The following is an 18,420-nucleotide window of genomic DNA, read 5'->3' as shown; positions in this document are numbered from 1 at the left end:
GGGGAGTTTTAGGCTTGGTAAGTACTTTTAAATGCCAAGACGAATTGGCAGTGAAACTGCACACCCAGGCCTTGCAATGGCAGGCCTGAGAGAACGTTAAGGGGCTACTTAAGTGGGTGGCACAATCAGTGCTGCAGGTCCACTAGTAGCTTATAGTCAGGGTAAGTGTAGGAAAGTACCAGCTTGCCTGGCATGTTACCCCCATTTTTACTTGTGTTTCAGTTTGTTTTTGCCTGTGTCACTGGGATCCTGATAGCCAGGACCTCAGTGCTCATAGTTTGTGGCCTATATTTGTTCCCTGTATGGTGCTTAACTGTGTCACTGAGGCTCTGCTAACCAGAACCTCAGTGCTTATGCTCTCTCTGCCTTTTAAATTGTCACTGCAGGCTAGTGACCATTCTTACCAATTCTGATTGGCACACTGGAACACCCTTATAATTCCCTAGTATATGGTACTTAGGTACCCAGATTATTGGGGTTCCAGGACATCCCTATTGGCTGCAGCATTTTTTTTGCCACCCATAGGGAGCTCAGACAATTCTTACACAGGACTGCCACTGCAGCCTGAGTGAAATAACATCCACGTAATTTCACAGCCATTTTACACTGCACTTAAGTAACTTAGAAGTCACCTATATGTCTAACCCTCACTTAGTGAAGGTTAGGTGCAAGGTTACTAAGTGTGAGGGCACCCTGGCACTAGCCAAGGTGCCCCCACATTGTTCAGGGCAATTTCCTCGGACTTTGTGAGTGCGGGGACACCATTACTCGCATGCAGTACATATAGGTCAATACCTATGTGTAACTTCACAATGGTAACTCCGAATATGGCCATGTAACATGTCTAACATCATGAAATTGCCCCCCCATGCCAAATCTGGTATTGGGGTGCCAATCCCATGCATCCCCGCAGATCCAGCATGGACCCCGGGTACTGCCAAACTAGCTCTCTGGGGTTTTCACTGCAGCTACCGCTGCTGCCAACCCTCAGACAGGTTTCTTCCCTCCTGGGGTCTGGAAGGCAGAACAAAGGATTTCCTCTGAGAGAGGGTGTTACACCCTCTCCCTTTGGAAATAGGTGTTAAGTGCCTGAGAGGAGTAGCCTCTTCTGGCCTCTGGGAATGCTTTGAGGGCACAGATGGTGCCCTCCTTGCATAAACCAGTCTACACCGGTTCAGGGATCCCCAGCCTCTGCTCTGGCGTGAAACTGGACAAAGGAAGGGGAGTGACCAGTCCCCTGTCCATCACCACCCCAGGGGTGGTGCCCAGAGCTCCTCCAGTGTGTCTCAGACCTCTGCCATTTTGGAATGAAAAGTACTTACAAAGTTTTAAACTACCTTATGTTTACATTTACGTCACCCCTAAGGTGTGCCTTAAGTGCCCTTAGGGTTGGGTGACATGTAACTATAAGCATGGACCTTATAAAAGTTTTTTTATAAGCCCTGGTGAAGTAAAATAGACAAATTCTTGTTTCCCTCACAGTAGTAAATGGCTTCTGTAGGCTAAAATGGAGAGACTTTATTTTAATTAACAAAGTCCCCATAAGAGACAGATACCTTGAGTTTGGTATCAAATTAATTGTTGTAATCATTGTTGGATTTAATAGAACTACTGCAGGTAAATAGTTTTAAAACTCTACCTCAAAGTTGCCAACTTCAGCTCTTTAGTGCCCTTCTCTGATTCACCAGCCTCTAGCAGCCTGGCTAGGCTGCCTTGATGAGGTGTGAAGTGGCCTGGGCTGAATATAAAGGAAGTGCCTGGGGGAGGAGATCTGCCTCAGTAGATGGTGAAACAGGAGGGGGGAGACAGCCAAACTGGCCTTCAAAAAGGCTGGGAAGTACATCTGGAGCAGCTCAGGACCTCCACCATTTGCAGACAATTAGGTTCCCTCTTGATTAGATTAGGAGAGGGCAGGAGAGGGTGTGTTTAGGATTTTTAGCCACACCAGTCAGTTGGTTCGGCCAGATCTAACCTCCAAAAATCAGTTTCAGCCATGGAGAGTGTTACTCATTGGGATTGATTTTTGCCACACTTCCCAGGAAGTGGTCATCAAAAGGGGAAGGAGCCTGCCTGTGATTGGACAGTCAGGCCCCCTGCTTTCCACCCCAGGAGCAAGGATAAATATGGCAGAGCTGCACCCACACCTCAGATCCCTACAAGGAACAAGACAAAGAAGAAGGGCTGCCCCTGACCTGCAACTGGACACTACACTCGGAAGGACTGCACCAGCTGCACACTAAGAAGGGACTCCTATCACGTCCTGCATGCAGAGCCCAGCTGACCAGCGTCCAGTGGCCTTTTGATGGTTCTTTTAGACTAAATTGTAGTCCCAATTCCCAAGGAGAAACTCAGAGACTCTGGAACCTTGGACCAAGTTGTGGACCCTTCGTTGACCCAAAAAGGACCTCTGGAAGAGACATAAGTTTGGAGCAACTCCATAAAAGGCAAACCATAGCCTTTGAACCCTTGGCTGGTGCTGTGGACCACTTTCCTGAATCAATAAACTCTTCTGAAAGTAAGTGTAACAGTGTTACCTCATTGGTGGCCTGAACGCTGGACTTTGTCTCTGTCCAGTGTGACCTATATTAAACCTTTGACTACTAGTTGCTTCTATGCACTATAAAACATTAGTCCTTTAAAAATTCATATCTCCGGTTTCCCTTAACCGATCTTAATCATTTTGTCGTCATATTTACTGTTTTGTAAATGCTTTATGCAGTTGTCTCCTAAGATAAGCCTTGTCGCTCATTGCCAAGCTACCAAGGGTTGAGCAGGGATTTATTTATTGAGACCTGACTGAACCTAGTGGGGGTTAGTGGCCTTTTGCTAAGCCTAGGTACTTACCTGTCCTTACCAATAAACCACTTTCCAACACTCAGGCATAATGTGGTGCATGGGGTTACAATGTGGCACAATGCAAGCAGTGCAGCACTTTGTAAATATGACGAAGGAGAATGGCCTCCTTAATGACAGATTAGCATAAAGAAAAATGATGCTAGTGTGGCGCAAAGATGCGCTAGGGCCTTGTAAATCTGGCCCTAAATTTCATGAGTCTCCAAAAGATGTCTCAACCCTCAGGAGATAGTCAATTATCCTGTCATTTTTTTATGGAACACATAGCATGGCCCCTGCTTCATTTACTGGATCCCATAAAACAGTTCATAGACAATAAGGGATGGAACGGAATCAATCATCACTGCCATCTTAAAGACGTAGCAGCATATTTAAGATTGTAGGGGCATATTTGAGATCCCCTGGCGCCACCTATCATTACATTAGCGTAATATATTTTATGCTAATGTTTCGTTAGATGGGCAAAATCCCCGCACAATATTTACAAAGTGGTGCAATGCATGCATTGCGCCACTTTGTAAGACTTTGTGCTACATTATGCCTGTGTCAGGCATAATTTATGTAAAGAGGCATTCCCCCATGAGGGGGTCTTACAAAATGGTTCAAGGGAATCTAACAGATTTCTGTGCGTCATTTGTTTTGGCACTTTTAACACCTGCTCAGATCAGGCATTAAAAGGGGGCACACCATTGTTTGCAATGGGCCGCTATGTACTCTGAAGGAGTAGTGCCAAAATGTTGGAGCTACTCCTGATGAGCACATCAAAAGTGTAATAAAAAAATGACATTATTGCCCATTACCCTGCACCATGGTGTGCCGTATTTTAAATACGGCGCACACATGGTGGCAGTAGGGGGTGGTAAAGGGTGCAAGAAAAGTGGCTGTGCACTGTGTGCAGCACCACTTTTCTTAAATCTGCCCCTCATTGTTAGAGATGGATACCAGCAATGTCTTGCACACATTGCGACTGACATACTTGTAGCTTTCAGTACGGCCAAGTATACCACTTTTCTAAACAGACACCAGCATGTGAGTTTGCGATGTATAGCAATATAACAATGGACAGGGTGGGATCTTTCCTGTCAGAAAGATCGGACATCTTTCCAGTGCTCCCTTGCCAGTTCCCAGCACGACCATTACCCTGAGGGATTCCACAAGGATGTGTTCTGCCTTTGTTCTTATTAAATGTATTTTACAGATTCCGTGTGCATGATCGGTTCGACTGGGCTGTATTTCTACAGCTGTGTAAAAACAGCTTTTTACTCTTTCACTGTTGAACTCTGACGATTGTTAATTGAGTGACAGTCTGTCAACTACCTTATTCTGAATCTGACAAAAGCAGAAATCGCTATGGTGGTTGATTCAATTGCCGACTCAATTAAGGCCAGATCCTACATGATTTTCCAAAGTAGAAAACCCCAGTATTATGCTGGATTCTTAATTCATTTTCATCCCACTCATCACAAATCAGGAAAACTGGCCTTTTTATTTAAATCTCCCAAGAGAGATCTTCCCTTGCTATCTCTTCAGTCAGGATTAAAGCAATGATGTCTCCAATACTATCCAGATGTGATCATTGTGGCAGTACCTACCTTTGGTGTCTCAGTCTCAGTCCAAGCATTTCAGCATCTACAAAACTCTGGTGTTTGAGAATGATTACATCCAAAGTAACTAGAGAATACTTCTGGGTTTTAATAGCCTTCAAGCTCTATTGGTTCACAAGAAAGTGAAGTTTAATTTCTCTCTGTGTGGTGTACAGGGAACAACACCATAATGTTTCATATATTTCAAAACGTTCGCTTCTATGAACTGAACCACCACTTTGATCTTGCAAGGAGCCCATAGTACGTAGGATCTCAACAAATCGCACAGAGGTTTTTTCTATTTTAGTTATTTGGCTCTGGTGAACTCTGCCACTCATTCTGAAAGAAATCACCAATTACTTAAGGTTAAGACAAGCCTTAAAACTCTGCACATCTGCATAAACATATGATATCTGACATGCATGATCCATTTTGGTTCTATGTGCCTTGTCAGTGTCTTTGCTCTAAAATAAGCTTCACTCATCAAAACATTGTCAGATGTTCTTAAAACACTATTGCAATTAATCATAAACCTTATTTAACGTAATGAAAAGCTGGAAGGCCTATATGAATGTAAAGGAATGTTATTGAAAATTAATTAACTCAACTCAATAAATATTAATTAGCGCAAGATGGAATTCCATTGCCGTGGGGTCATTTTAATATGTTTAATCTTGCCATGTGCAAAGCACAACGGCTGAAGTGAAAGATAAACATTTAATTTCAATTATCACCTCATATATATTTCGTTTTTAATTTAGTGCGAGCTGCAGATACTTTTTTTTCCTGTATTTTCTGGTAGTATTGTGTGAAAAAGCGGCCATCTTCAAAGTCAAAGCATCTGTTTGTTTGAGAAGTGTTCGGTAACGGCTGAAAGACTCAGTGCACGTTGGGCTCAGCTCTCCTTGAAAGAAAATCTAATTATTAAGACACTTCTTGATCTAAAACAGTACAGAAGATGGGAGTAGGTTACATACATCATTAGCTGAGTTAAACTGTAGACTTCAAGAAGACTGCTGGAGCGCTGAGGAACGCTGACATAAGAGGAAGAGTGGATTGTAAGCAGTGAAATTAAAGGGATGCATAGCAAAATATTGCAGAGCAGATTATTTTCACAAAGGCCAGTATTTTGTCACATACCTAGGTTTCCATTGCAGAACAGGGTTTGCTACAACCTGTAAGATGCAGGGAAGCACTTTGTTGGAAAAGGAATAGGGTAGGGCTTGGGGGTAGGGTTATTTTTTAAATGTCCTACCTGGTAGCCCTAACGTTTTAATTTGTGCCTCAGCATAGTATGATTAAAACAGGAAAAGTTAGGAACCTGGGGTTGGTCCCCAGGTGCTCGTCCAGAATCACCTCTGCCCTAGAGCCCATGCTTTATGGTCCACTAAGGACTTGCCAGTGGATGCCCTATCTCTCTCCCTGGATTCTGAGAAAGCATTTGACAGGATAGAGTGGGGATACCTTTTTCCAACTCTCTGAAGGTTCGACCTCGGTGAGGATCTTATGGCCTAGGTCGGTGGCTTTATGACTAATCTTCTGCCCAGATCAATTGCAGGGTTTTCCCTCTGATGTCTTCCACACCTGCCAGGGGATAGGGCAGGGTGGGTCAGCTGTTGCCCCTCCTCTTCCTCCTGGCCATGGATCTGTAAGCTGCCTCCCTCCACCAATCGTCGTGGATAACTGGCATCCCAACCACTGGCAGGGCCTCAACGTCTTACCTGTAAGCAGATGATATCTTGCTAATACTCTTGGACCTCCCTCGCTTGCTCCCAGCTCTGCTGGATCTCATTTCCATCTTTGCAGCCCTCTTGGATACCGAATCAACTGGGACAAGAGCCAGTCCTTGCCAATGTCTCAGGTGACAACCTGCATGACCATGTCTGCCGACCCCTTCCAGTGAAAGCCCTCCTGCCTTAAATACTTAGGGATTTACATCAACTGTTTCCTGGAGCATATGGTAGTGGACAACCCTGAGCCACTGCTGACCTGCATTACCTTGGACTATGATAAGTGGTCTCATCTTGACCTCTTATTATAGGACAGGATGCAGGTGGTCAGGATGGTGGTTCGGCAGAGGTACACCTATGCTCTGGGTATGCTCCCCATGCTCATGCCTTTCTCGTTGTACAGGAACATTAGATCCTTCAACTGGGGGTGGTCCTGGTCGTGGTTGGCTGGCAGCAAGTCATGGCCCATCATTTGTGTGGGGGTTTGGATCTCCCCTCAGTAGAGCATCGTGCCTTGGCCTTTCATTTTGTGCAGCTTGCCTACATGCTTCCCAGACCACAGATCCACTGCTGTGGGTCACAATTGAGCCCACCATCTGGGAGTGCCGTCAAGTGCTCAACCCCTTCTATCAGCATGAAGCCTTGGTCCCTGGCTCGATGAAGCCAATGCTCCAGGCAATAGTCGAGTACTGATCATGTCAGTAGATGCCCATTAAACGACCACACACCTTTATGGGGCAATACTGTTGTGCGTATAGTTGGCAGGATGCTTAATTGTGGCATATGGTGGTCTGCAGGAATCCACTCCCTTCATCACTTGCTCGCCCAGGGCACCCTTAAAACCTTCACTGCACTCCTAGAGGAGTATGGCCTCTCTCCCAACTAGTCGCAGTGCTACCTCCAGTTGCGACACTGCCTCACCTACCCCCTAGGTGCAATGTCCTGGGTCCTGTGGTCTTCTACCTCAAGACTAGGGGCCACTTTAAAGGGGTGATGTCCAGCACCTATCGTATTCTGACGCATCATCTCTATTTCTTGCCCCTGATGGAAAGTCTTTGCACCAAGTGAAAGACTCACCAGCAGGTGGAGTTTGAACCAGAGGATTGAGCAGGACTGCTGCAGGTGCTAGACAATGGGGCCAAGGAAGGACTGCTGAAATTATGTTTCTTTGAGTCACTAAATGAATGGTGCTAGACCCCAAAGAATGTGCAGGAGGCAGGATTGCTACCCCATTCACAATGTTGACGCTGTGACAGCAAGTGATTTGATCTGACCAGTGTCCTCTGTGAATGCCCCAAAGTCTGATCCTTCTGAGGTGTGGTAGGTGCCTCACTGGGTGCAACTTTTCCGGTCTTAGTGCCCCTGGCTGACCAATGACCTTGCTCTATGACCTCACGGACTCCCCTGACCTGTTCCAATATGAGGGACAATTGCTACATATGACCCTTGCAACAGCCAAGAACTGTGTCCTCACTTCCCCCATTTATAAGGAGTGGTTTCGACCATGTACCAGACAGCCTTGTATGAGCATGACATTTATAACCTACAGGACAAAGCAGAGACCTTCCTCTTGATCTGCACCTTCGTGCAGGATGGTGGGCAATGAGCAATCTGTGCCAGTTGTCAAGTATTTGCCCCCCCAGGGTTGTAGGTTCTCTAGGTCTGATCCGGCTCCCACATACCACTTCCTCGTAGTCCTTTGACCTGCCGCAGCAGCCCCGAGATAGTTGGGATTACCTTGGCCCACCCCTGGATTCCTTTCTGATCCTCTGCTCTCTTATTCCACGCTCTCCATGTTTGTCTCTCTCCCTCCCTCCTGCCCATTTCCCACTCCCTTGTTTTCCTCCTCCTTTCTTCTTCTCTATGGTTGATTTTGTCATTTCTCCCCACCCCGACCCCTGACCCCCGACCCCCGACCCCCAGGGCTTCCAGTCCCTCCCATCTCTTCCCTCCCCTCTCCTCTACCTCCTGCTAGCCTTTTCCCCTTCGTCTGCCTCAGGCCAGTGCATCCCTGTTTGGCTCTATCCCTGCTGTGCTCCTATAGGACCCACATGTGCCCTGGTTTTGTTGGGCTACTGCAGTGCTGTACCATATGCTATACTCTGTTTTTTGTTGTGTTTTCTTAGTGTGAAAAACCTGAATAAAGAATTGTAAAACAACAACAAAAAATTGCATCCTACATGGTCAGCAAAATTGTAAATAAGATCTGGTGAATCTTTAACTGTGGCTCCCTGAATCTCAAGAAACAACTTATCTCCCACAAAAGAGGGTCAAGTCTTGGGGTCTCACTAGTACAGACTAGAGTCCTAACAGGAAACCGCAGTACATCCCCACCCTATCCCTTCTACCTAGAGTAACTGAACATCACCTGTGCAGGAATTGTAGAATCTGTCCAATGACAAAAGGTATCATGAGTGTGAATTTGGGGACCAACCGCCTGTGGGAACTTAAACAATTTACCAATTTTAACATCTCCTGTGTGGTCTACATGATATCCTGTCCATGCAAACTATGATAGATCCGGATGACATGTTGCAAGATCAAAACTAGGATATGCAAACACAGCATTAACTTAAGATGTGACTGCAGCAAACTAAAATATCAATACATTACACTGAAAAGTGTAAAAAATGGACTGGTTTCAACTGGGTGGTATTAGCACACCTACCAAATCCTGTTAACTGTGAAAGAACTGTGCACAAGAAGGAACAGCAATGGGTTTTCAGACTTTCAACACATATTTTATGGACTCCATGACAGTATGCTGTGAGGGCAGTTCACTCTGATAATGCATCATTTCAACCATTCTCTAGTACTAGTATTCATAATCGGTTTTCTGGTACCTGCTTTTAATATTTGATTTAATGACGTATTTTTGAACATATTGTAGTTTGCCTCTATTCAGAAACAGTGTTTTTTTTACCTTGTTTACTTTTTTATACTGTCTGCCTTTTTTCCAACTCTCCTATCCAAGTTTTGTTTAAGTGGCTCCCACTGGACACCAGACATACCATCACACAGGCCCTAATCACAAACAAATTGGATTACTGCAACACACTCTGCACTGGCATCCCAACCCATCTTCTTCACTGACTTCAAACCATCCAAAATGCCACCTGCCGACTCCCATGCCAAACCCACATTACATCACCCCTCACAGAGCTCCACTGGTTCCCCATCCAGAAACACTGCCAGTTCTAACTTGTCACACACACATTCAAGTCACTACACAACAGTGGGACCCGCATACCTCAATGATTGCCTTCACTTCCACCAATTCACCAGTCAACTAAGTTCAGCAACACACTCACTTGCACACACACACCTAACATCCAATGAAGCAGAACAGGAGGTCTTTTATTCTCTTACCAACCCTCCAAATCTTGGAACAACCCCCCCCAACACATTAGGGCCTCCTCCTCACTTCTTGAATTCCACAAGAAGCTAAAGACCTACCTATTCATTTAGTATTTTAGCAGAACCATCAAAACTACCTGTATTCATGCCCAGCCTCACAACATGCCAACACTCACCTACTCTGTGTCTGGATACCCTCCCAGGTGACAAGCAGTGCCCTACAAATCCACCTTACTTTATATTACTGCAAATAAAGAGAATCACTCCCTGCACCAGAGCAATCCAACATAAACATGAAACCCTAAATTAAACTTGTTGAAAAAGACATGGGACATTTATACTGCTGAGTCTCTAAATAAGTAAATTATTTAGGATAATCTTCCTCCTGTTCAAATTGTACTGTTATTATGTAACACAAAATGACACAAGTATCTTGATCTTATGAAACTGAAGTATACAAAAAACGGATTATGCTTGAATAATTAATGTTAGCCACTGGTAATTAGTCAGGGCAGCATCCCAATCCATCATTATTTTGTAAACCATACCACCTCAGTTTTGACCCAGCCATGTGCAAATCAGTCCAATAGAAACAGTCCAGACTGAAGTGGCAGGCTAGGTCCTTCCTGAACCAGAGCACAAGCAACCCAATACCTGGTTTGCCCTTATTAGGGCTCATCAGTCAGGTATTACTTGGTTCTAGTGGCACCCCTAAACATGGTTTGATTGGCATACATCTGATTGGCCTAATTATTTACAAGTACGTCCCTTATAGAGTTGTATACCTTATATCCAGGGCCTGTAAATTAAATGCTACCATTTAGGCCTGTAACACTTATTGTACCACCCACTTAAGTTGCACATTAAAACTTGTCACAGGCCTTACATTGTAGCCTGAAGACAGTTTCCCACTGCCATGTAAACTTTGCATTTAAAACCCTTTCCCATGTCTTACACTCCCCTTTTATTACATATATGTCACCCGTAAGGTATGCCCTAGGTAGCCCATAGGGTAGGGTGCTGTGTAATTAAAAGCTAGGACATATACTTTTTTTGTTTTACATGTCCTAGTAGCGAAAAACTCCTACATTTGTTTTCTCACTACTGAGGCCTACCCCTCCATTAAGGTAATACTGGGGATTCCTCATTGAAATCAATAAGTTGTAATTCCTAAACCAGAGCTGGTAGATATGTCATGTTTGGTAGCTATGAACTTGTAATCATAAACCCTCTTTAATGGTAAGGTCAGATTTCTCATCACAAGTTTGAAAATGTTACTTTAAAAAAGTTGGCATGTTCTTGCCCTTAGCCCTCTGTGCCTGTAACCCGCTTTGGGTCACATGACTGTGTGTAACTAACAGTTGGGACTTTGTGTATTCACTCCAGACAGTCACACAATAAGGGGATTAGCAGAGCCAGAATGGGCCATTAGCTGACTTGATAGAGGGTGGAGCTAAGCATGACCCCACTTGCACCTTAATAGACTGGGCTCTACCACCACACAATCGGCTTAATGATCCTGTATTGTCAGTGCATCCAGCTAGGAACCAGGGCAGAGGAAACAGGACATTCCTAGAACTTCAGAGGCACTTTCTAGAAACGTCATCCAAATTCTAGGAGCAGGACACCAGGGTATAAGAATAGAGCTCCCAGACCTGCTCCTCAGTTTACAGTGTATCCTGTTTAGTTTTAATGGGTCTCAGGAGTTTAGCTTAGCCTTCTGGCTTGCAGGGGTGTTCCCCTGTCACCTAGTGTCTTTTAACCTCCTTAGCCTGCTCTGTCTTAGCCTATTTATTTAATTATTTCTTTTAAGATGGCTGCATTTGTTTAGATTTAGAGCAATGTTTTGTTTTTTGTTATCAATGCCACTCTGTGAATGTGTCACTCTCAGCGTCATAATCAAGATATGTATGTAGGTGTTCACATCATGTCCCCTTCTCCCTTATGGGTGACAGTAACATAATGTATACTTGTTGCGGATTGTTTACATAATTGCCACCACAAGTATGCCTTCTTATCCATTGTTTTAGAACATACCTGCATCAGGGGTCCTACATGGTCTGTATGAATACATCTCACACAGACAGGGTTATCAGAGGGATTCCGACCAGATGCCATCAATACTATCTATGCTGCACGTCACCTTGATGCAGACCCAGCCTACGTGTCCCCACGGAATCTGATCTAGGTTACTCATTCCAAGGTAATGAAAGTTGGAGGTGCTTCTCATGGACACTGTACTGGCAGATTAGGTTTATCACACCTCGCTCTCTCTTAGAGATTAGGTTCTCCATGCTAGAGTTTTAATTTTTTTTACATTTAATGTTTATTTCAAGATGGTGAGGGTCTTTGTATTCACAACTCTCATCTTCACAATTTTGCTTCTTGTATTGTGTATTATCCTAATCATTGGAGCTCATGCATTTTACTGCAGATTGCAGTCATTTCAGTAAATATATTAAAAACTTTCCAACATCTCCTTCTTTGCCTGTGTGTGAATGAAACGTATTGCTGATGAGAGAAAAGAGTAAAAGCTGCGTGAAATCACCTTTTACTGTTTGGATTTTTGGTGAGGTACTCCTTGTGAGCCGGGAGGGTTGGGCCGACAGTTGGGACTTGTTGTAGGATTGACCTAGTCACCTACAAACAAAAGTGCTGTCATCCCTAAACCAGCAATCTCATCTACGAGCAAGAGACCAACTATGACATGGCGCCACCAGCGATGGTGTTTTGGCATTAATTCATGGATGTCCTGAGTATCTCAGTGTTGCACACAACTGGTACCCTAAGTATCATTATACGGAGATGTCTGTGGTCTTGGGTATAATCTTCCTCAGTTGAACAGGGAGCACCAAACTAGGCTGCAGGTTGCTCCAGCTGGAACTCTTAAAATGACTTTTTTCCCATCTGGTGTACCTTCTCTGTCCCATTACTCAACATGGCTAATGCCATAGACATTTAAGAAAATGCCAGACCTGCATTAACACAACGATTAGTAGCCCATGAAGGGGGGGTGTTACATTTACTTTCCCTGAGGAACACAATACAACATACACATTCCACACATCCCAAATTGCAAACATACTGCAGTAGTACCAAGCATGTCAGTATAGAGATACCCCTTTCCTATCCAGAACATCAAAAATGTCTCAATGACGCCCTACCACATATAACATGATCCGTGAGATTAGGTCCTTTAAGTAATGACGGAACAAGGTGGACTTTGTTTGCCACATACACACAACATCCTGGCGTACAAGCCATGCAAGTAGCTGATGTGCATGCACTTTACAATGAGCTAGTACAACTATACAGACAAACAGCATTCTCACAATGTGCTCAGTAGACTACTGCACCACATTGGGTACAGTCTTTGCTGCAATTTACACTACCACACATGTTACCCTGACACTTGCCAATTTACCGGAAGTGTTAAAACAAATTCAAAATGAGCATGGCGCTGCTCAAGCCCTGGATTTGGGGATGAAACTGATGCGCAATTTCAACACAGTCTCCTCAATAATACTCAGTAACATTAAAGGGGAAGTGGATATACACCACCGGCTTACGGCGATTCCACAGTTGGAACAGGAGCGTCAACTACCGAACATTATTTCCAAAACCTATACTAGTCTAGGGCGAGATAGTTCGGGAGTCAAGCTGAAAAAGCCTAAAAATCAAAGAATCACCCCTTAGCACCCCTCAGGACAGTACTAAACAAGCACAAGAGGGTTCTAAAAAATGTTGGGATAGTCAAAAACAGAATAAAGACAGAAGAAGTCAGAGAGCAGACTTTCCACACCTGGAGAGCTTCGACAGTAGATATAGGCCCTCATTATGACCCTTGAGATCCAAAGACCGCCAGCAATCTCACCAGGACGGTAGGACAGCCAGGCTGGAGGGCAGTACCTTTGGGCCAACTGTCCACTGAAGACCACCGGCTGTATTGTGAGTTGCCTTTTTGCCAGGGTTTCCGCAGCTGTAGCACCTCCACGAAAACTCTGGCAGAAAGGCTGCCAGTGACCGGAAATTCCTTTCCTGTCATCACAGATGACTCCCCCAACCCTCCCTCTTTGGATTCATTGACCTCCCACTCCCCCTTCCATGACAACACCACATACATGCACATTCACACACCCAAACACACCCTGCCTACACGCATTCACCAACACGCAGACATACACACATTCACCAACACGCATACATACACTCATTCACTTGCACCAACAGGCACGCTTTCACACAAACATACCAACATGCACTCACTTCAACAATCACACATGCATACAGACATGCATACACAATTACATTCACACATGTAAACATACACCCTCTCACACACTCGCACAGAACACTCCCACCCTTACAACTCCCTCCCCTGTCAGACGATCGACTTACCTTGTCCTGCGAGAAGGTCGTTCACCAGGGAATGGGACGTGGGGCTTCCACTGCCGGCAACACCCCACTACCAGGACATTGCTTTGCCATATTACTGCTTGTAGTCCTTTTGGCGTGGCAGTGACGGCTGTGGAATCTTCTCTGCGCGCTGACCGCCAGCCCGACTGCTGAAGGATTCCTGCCGAAATTGTGGCGGAAATCCTTCAGTGCTCATAATATGGCAGTTGGAATACTGCCAGCACTAGCGGTCTTCTGGCACCCGCGGCTTCAGCGGTCTTTGCAAAAGACCGCAGAAGTCGTAATGAGGGCTATAATCTCGGAAATTCTCCTGTCAGAAATACTGATTCATGTCCCTCTCATTCCTTTCAGGATGCATCGTATAGACATAGCGAGAGGGTTGGACGATCAGACTATGTGAAGCAGAAGAAAGACTCACAGAGGACTTCAGACAGGAAATTAAGACAAATCCCCACAACAAAAGCCACAATTTAAAAAGAAAAAGGTGGCAGCAATTTCAATTAAACATGCCAGCAAACTTGAGAACATTGCTGAAGAACAAGACGTGAGCAGTGACTCAGTTGGACAGCGTAGCAGAAGTCAAGATATGTCACCAGAGTCCGAAAGATCATCTAGATGCGATAGCAACTAACAACTTTCTTGCAGTCGAGACTGCGGACGGACACGTTCTCCCACCCGACAGGGTTTATGATTTACACATCCAAACAGAGTGCACCATTAGTGTAATATTCTGGGATGAACTGAATTGTGCTATCCTATTGGCAGAAAGAGACTGGCAGCCCGAACATGTCTATAAGCTCGTACATGGGGAAGATGTAATTTTTGCCTTTTTTCTTGGATCTTGTTCTGGAGGCAGTATAAACAACCTCTGCTGTTAACTGGGCTTTGGTGCAGGCACCTGTGCTATTCTGCAACCATGCAGGTTGGGATAAGGATTTCCCCTACCATGTGATACCTATCAGGTCCACACCACACTCTCAGCCCCAATATCTTGTTAGACACAAGGCTAAAGCTCCAGTGAGGGAAATCCTCACTCAGCTTGAGTACCAGGGTGTAATTGAGGACTGTGTCTCTGCAATGAATAACCATTATTTCTTGTTGCAAAACCAGACTATTCATATATAATAGTTTTAGACTACAGACACCTGAACAATTACACACTCACTTTAGCAATTCAAAATTCACATAGCACCGCACTAGTTAACAATATAGGTGGTCATTACAACCCTGGCGGACGGTGTTAAAGGTGCGGTAATACCGCAAACAGGCCGGCGGACAAAAACATGGAATTACGACCCTGGCGGAAACCGCCAACAAAGACAGCCACTTTAACACACCGCCCGCCACGGCGGTACAGACAAGGAGCGCAGCGGTTACCGCCAACAGACAGGCGGGAGCCAATGTACCGCCCACACTATTACAACCCTCCAATTCGCCACCTTTTCCAGGGCGGATTCACCGTGGATAAAAACACAGCAGAAACAGTTTCTGCAATGGGAAAATGCTCACCTGAACACATCCCACGATGAACGAGGACTCCATGGAGCCGGAATTACAAATACTCCCTGCCCTTGTCTTTCTGCTCCTTTACGACCAACAGCTACGTAGGCGCAGAAGATACCGGTGAGTACTGCATCTATGACACGGGGAGGGGAGAGGCAAAAGTCAGGGGGACACCCACCAAACACCCCCACCCCCACCCTCGCATTATACAACATGCACACCAATGCAGTCACAAAAATCACATTAACAACCCACAATCCCCCCGGAAGAATGCAAAGACAATGTGAATTTCGGGCAAACATTGTAATGTGCCAATATACATGTCATACAAAAACATACAGATATATATCTCTAAATCACTCTTATTTACACATACAATCTGAGAAGTAGTGCAGATATGTACACAACAATGTCCGTGCACCAACAGTCCAAAAGGGAAGGGGGGGCACCTCAGGCACATGAATGCGAAGCCAGATCCACGACGGGGCTCCATGCCCATTGATGTATCTTGGGGAGTGCAAAGCCACAGTCTCTCAAGTCTCTACAGTGGGTGGTTTGCCCACTGTGCCATCCTGGGGAGTGCAAATCCACAGTCTCTCAAGTCTCTACAGTGGGTGGTTTGCCCACTGTGCCATCCTGGGGAGTGCAAAGCCACAGTCTCTCAAGTCTCTACAGTGGGTGGGTTGCCCACTGTGTCATCCTGGGGAGTGCAAAGCCACCGTCTCTCAAGTCTCTACAGTGGGTGGTTTGCCCACTGTGCCATCCTGGGGAGTGCAAAGCCACCGTCTCTCAAGTCTCTACAGTGGGTGGTTTGCCCACTGTGACATCCTGGGGAGTGCAAAGCCACAGTCTCTCAAGTAGATGCAGTTCTCTACTGGTACTGGGGGGGACTGGTGCCCCCGTGAAAGTTCCTGTCCTGTCACTGTCCCAGCTGCACATGGGATAAGGATGCCTGATGTGGCGGCCTATTCATTCCTACACGGTGCTTGCCCTGTTCAGCGGTCTTCACCATGGCGGTCTTTGCCCTGTTCAGCAGTGCATTGCCATGGCGGTTCTGGACTGTTCAGCGGTGCTTTGCCATGGCGGTCTTTGCCCTGTTCAGCTGTGCTTTGCCATGGCAGTTCTGGACTGTTCAGCGGTGCTTTGACATGGCGGTCTTTGCCCTGTTCAGCGGTGCTTTGACATGGCGGTCTTTGCCCTGTTCAGCGGTGCTTTGACATGGCGGTCTTTGCCCTGTTCAGCGGTGCTTTGCCCTGGCGGTTCTGTACTGTTCAGCGGTGCTTTGACATGGCGGTCTTTGCCCTGTTCAGCGGTGCTTTGCCATGGCGGTTCTGATACGGACATTGGTGTGTGGCATGACGATCTCCACACTGGACATTGGTGTGTGGCATGACGATCTCCACACTGGACATTGGTGTGTTGCATGACGATCTCTATAATGGGCATTGGTGTGTGGCATGACATTCCATCATTGCCCAGCGGGGCTGTGGCATCCGGCGGTGGTCTCCTGACCAGTGACAATACTTGGGCCCTCCTGGGCTGTGACTCCGGCGGTGGTTTCAGGACCAGTAACGATACTTGGGCCCTCCTGGGCTGTGACTCTGGCGGTGGTCTCTGGACCAGTAACGATACTTGGGCCCTCCTGGGCTGTGACTCTGGCGGTGGTCTCCTGACCAGTGACGATACTTGTGCCCTCCTGGGCTGTGACTCCGGCGGTGGTTTCTGGATCAGTAACGATACTTGTGCCCTCCTGGGCTGTGACTTCTGTGGTGGTCTCCTGACCAGTGATGATACTTGGGCCCTCCTGGGCTGTGACTCCGGCGGTGGTTTCTGGACCAGTAACGATACTTGGGCCCTCCTGGGCTGTGACTCTGACGGTGGTCTCTGGACCAGTGACGACGGTGCTGGCGGTTGTGTCTGGACCGCCGGAAATGATGGCACACTTCTCCGCCGTGACACCCACAACAGGCTGGGCAGACTTCCTCTGGACCTTCCCCACCTTTTTTGGAGTTACAGCTGACTCACCAATCGCCTTCGATCCCATGTCACTTGTTGTCCCACCAGGAGTCTTAACACGGTCCCGTCGTCCGCTCTCCAATTTCAGAGCCTTTACAGGGGGTGGGCTGCCAGTGCCTTGGCTCCGGGTCCTACTGCCTGCCCTGGTGGACGGTGCACTCCAAAAACCTGGAACACGAACCACTGGTACTGGAGGCTTTTTGGCTGAGGCGCTACAACAGGACTGATGAACTGGAGGGGGATGGGGGCAAAAAGGTCAATTTGACATAGGGACAGTTTCTGACGGACACTGGGATGGGTAGCTGGAGGGGGTCTGGGAGTGGAGGAAGAAGAGGTGGTTGTAGGAGGTGTCACTTTAGGTGTTTTGGGTGCAGGTGCAGGTACTGTAGGCTGTCGTGAGGTGGATGGATGTTGGGTGAGTGATTGCCGGCGTTTGTGTACTTTGGGAGGGGGCGTCACAGACACACTGGGAGAGGACACAGGGGACGTGTAAATGGCAGTGGAGGTGGTGAGTGCAGGTGAGCGGCTTGTGGTGCTGGGTGTCCTGGTGCGAGTCCTAGTGCCTGTAGATGTGGTGCATGCAGGTGTGTGTGTAGACGAGACTGGGAGGGAGGAGGGGGACACAGTGGAGACAGTGGATGTTGCTGTGTCTGTATGTGGGTGAGGCTTGTGTGAGTGCCTGTGGTGTGTGTGGTGCCTATGTTTGCTTGAGCTACTTGTGTGTGTTGACTTGTGTGCATGCTGGTCTGTAGGTGTGCTTGGGATGGGCTGGGGTACAGGGGATTGGGTCTGAATGGAGGAAGTTGGAGGGGGGAGGCTGGACACAGGGACAATGGCTGCCATCAGTGCTGAGGCCAGAGATTGCAGGGTTCACTGAAGGGCAGCCTGACCAGAATGAATGCCCTCCAGGAATGCATTACCGTGTTGCAACTCTCGTTCGACACCTTGGATGGCATTCACAA

Source organism: Pleurodeles waltl, chromosome 2_2, assembly GCF_031143425.1.
Source record: "Pleurodeles waltl isolate 20211129_DDA chromosome 2_2, aPleWal1.hap1.20221129, whole genome shotgun sequence".
NCBI classification, from domain to species: domain Eukaryota; kingdom Metazoa; phylum Chordata; class Amphibia; order Caudata; family Salamandridae; genus Pleurodeles; species Pleurodeles waltl.
The sequence above is the reverse complement of the archived record's forward strand: the minus strand, read 5'-3'. Positions refer to the sequence as shown.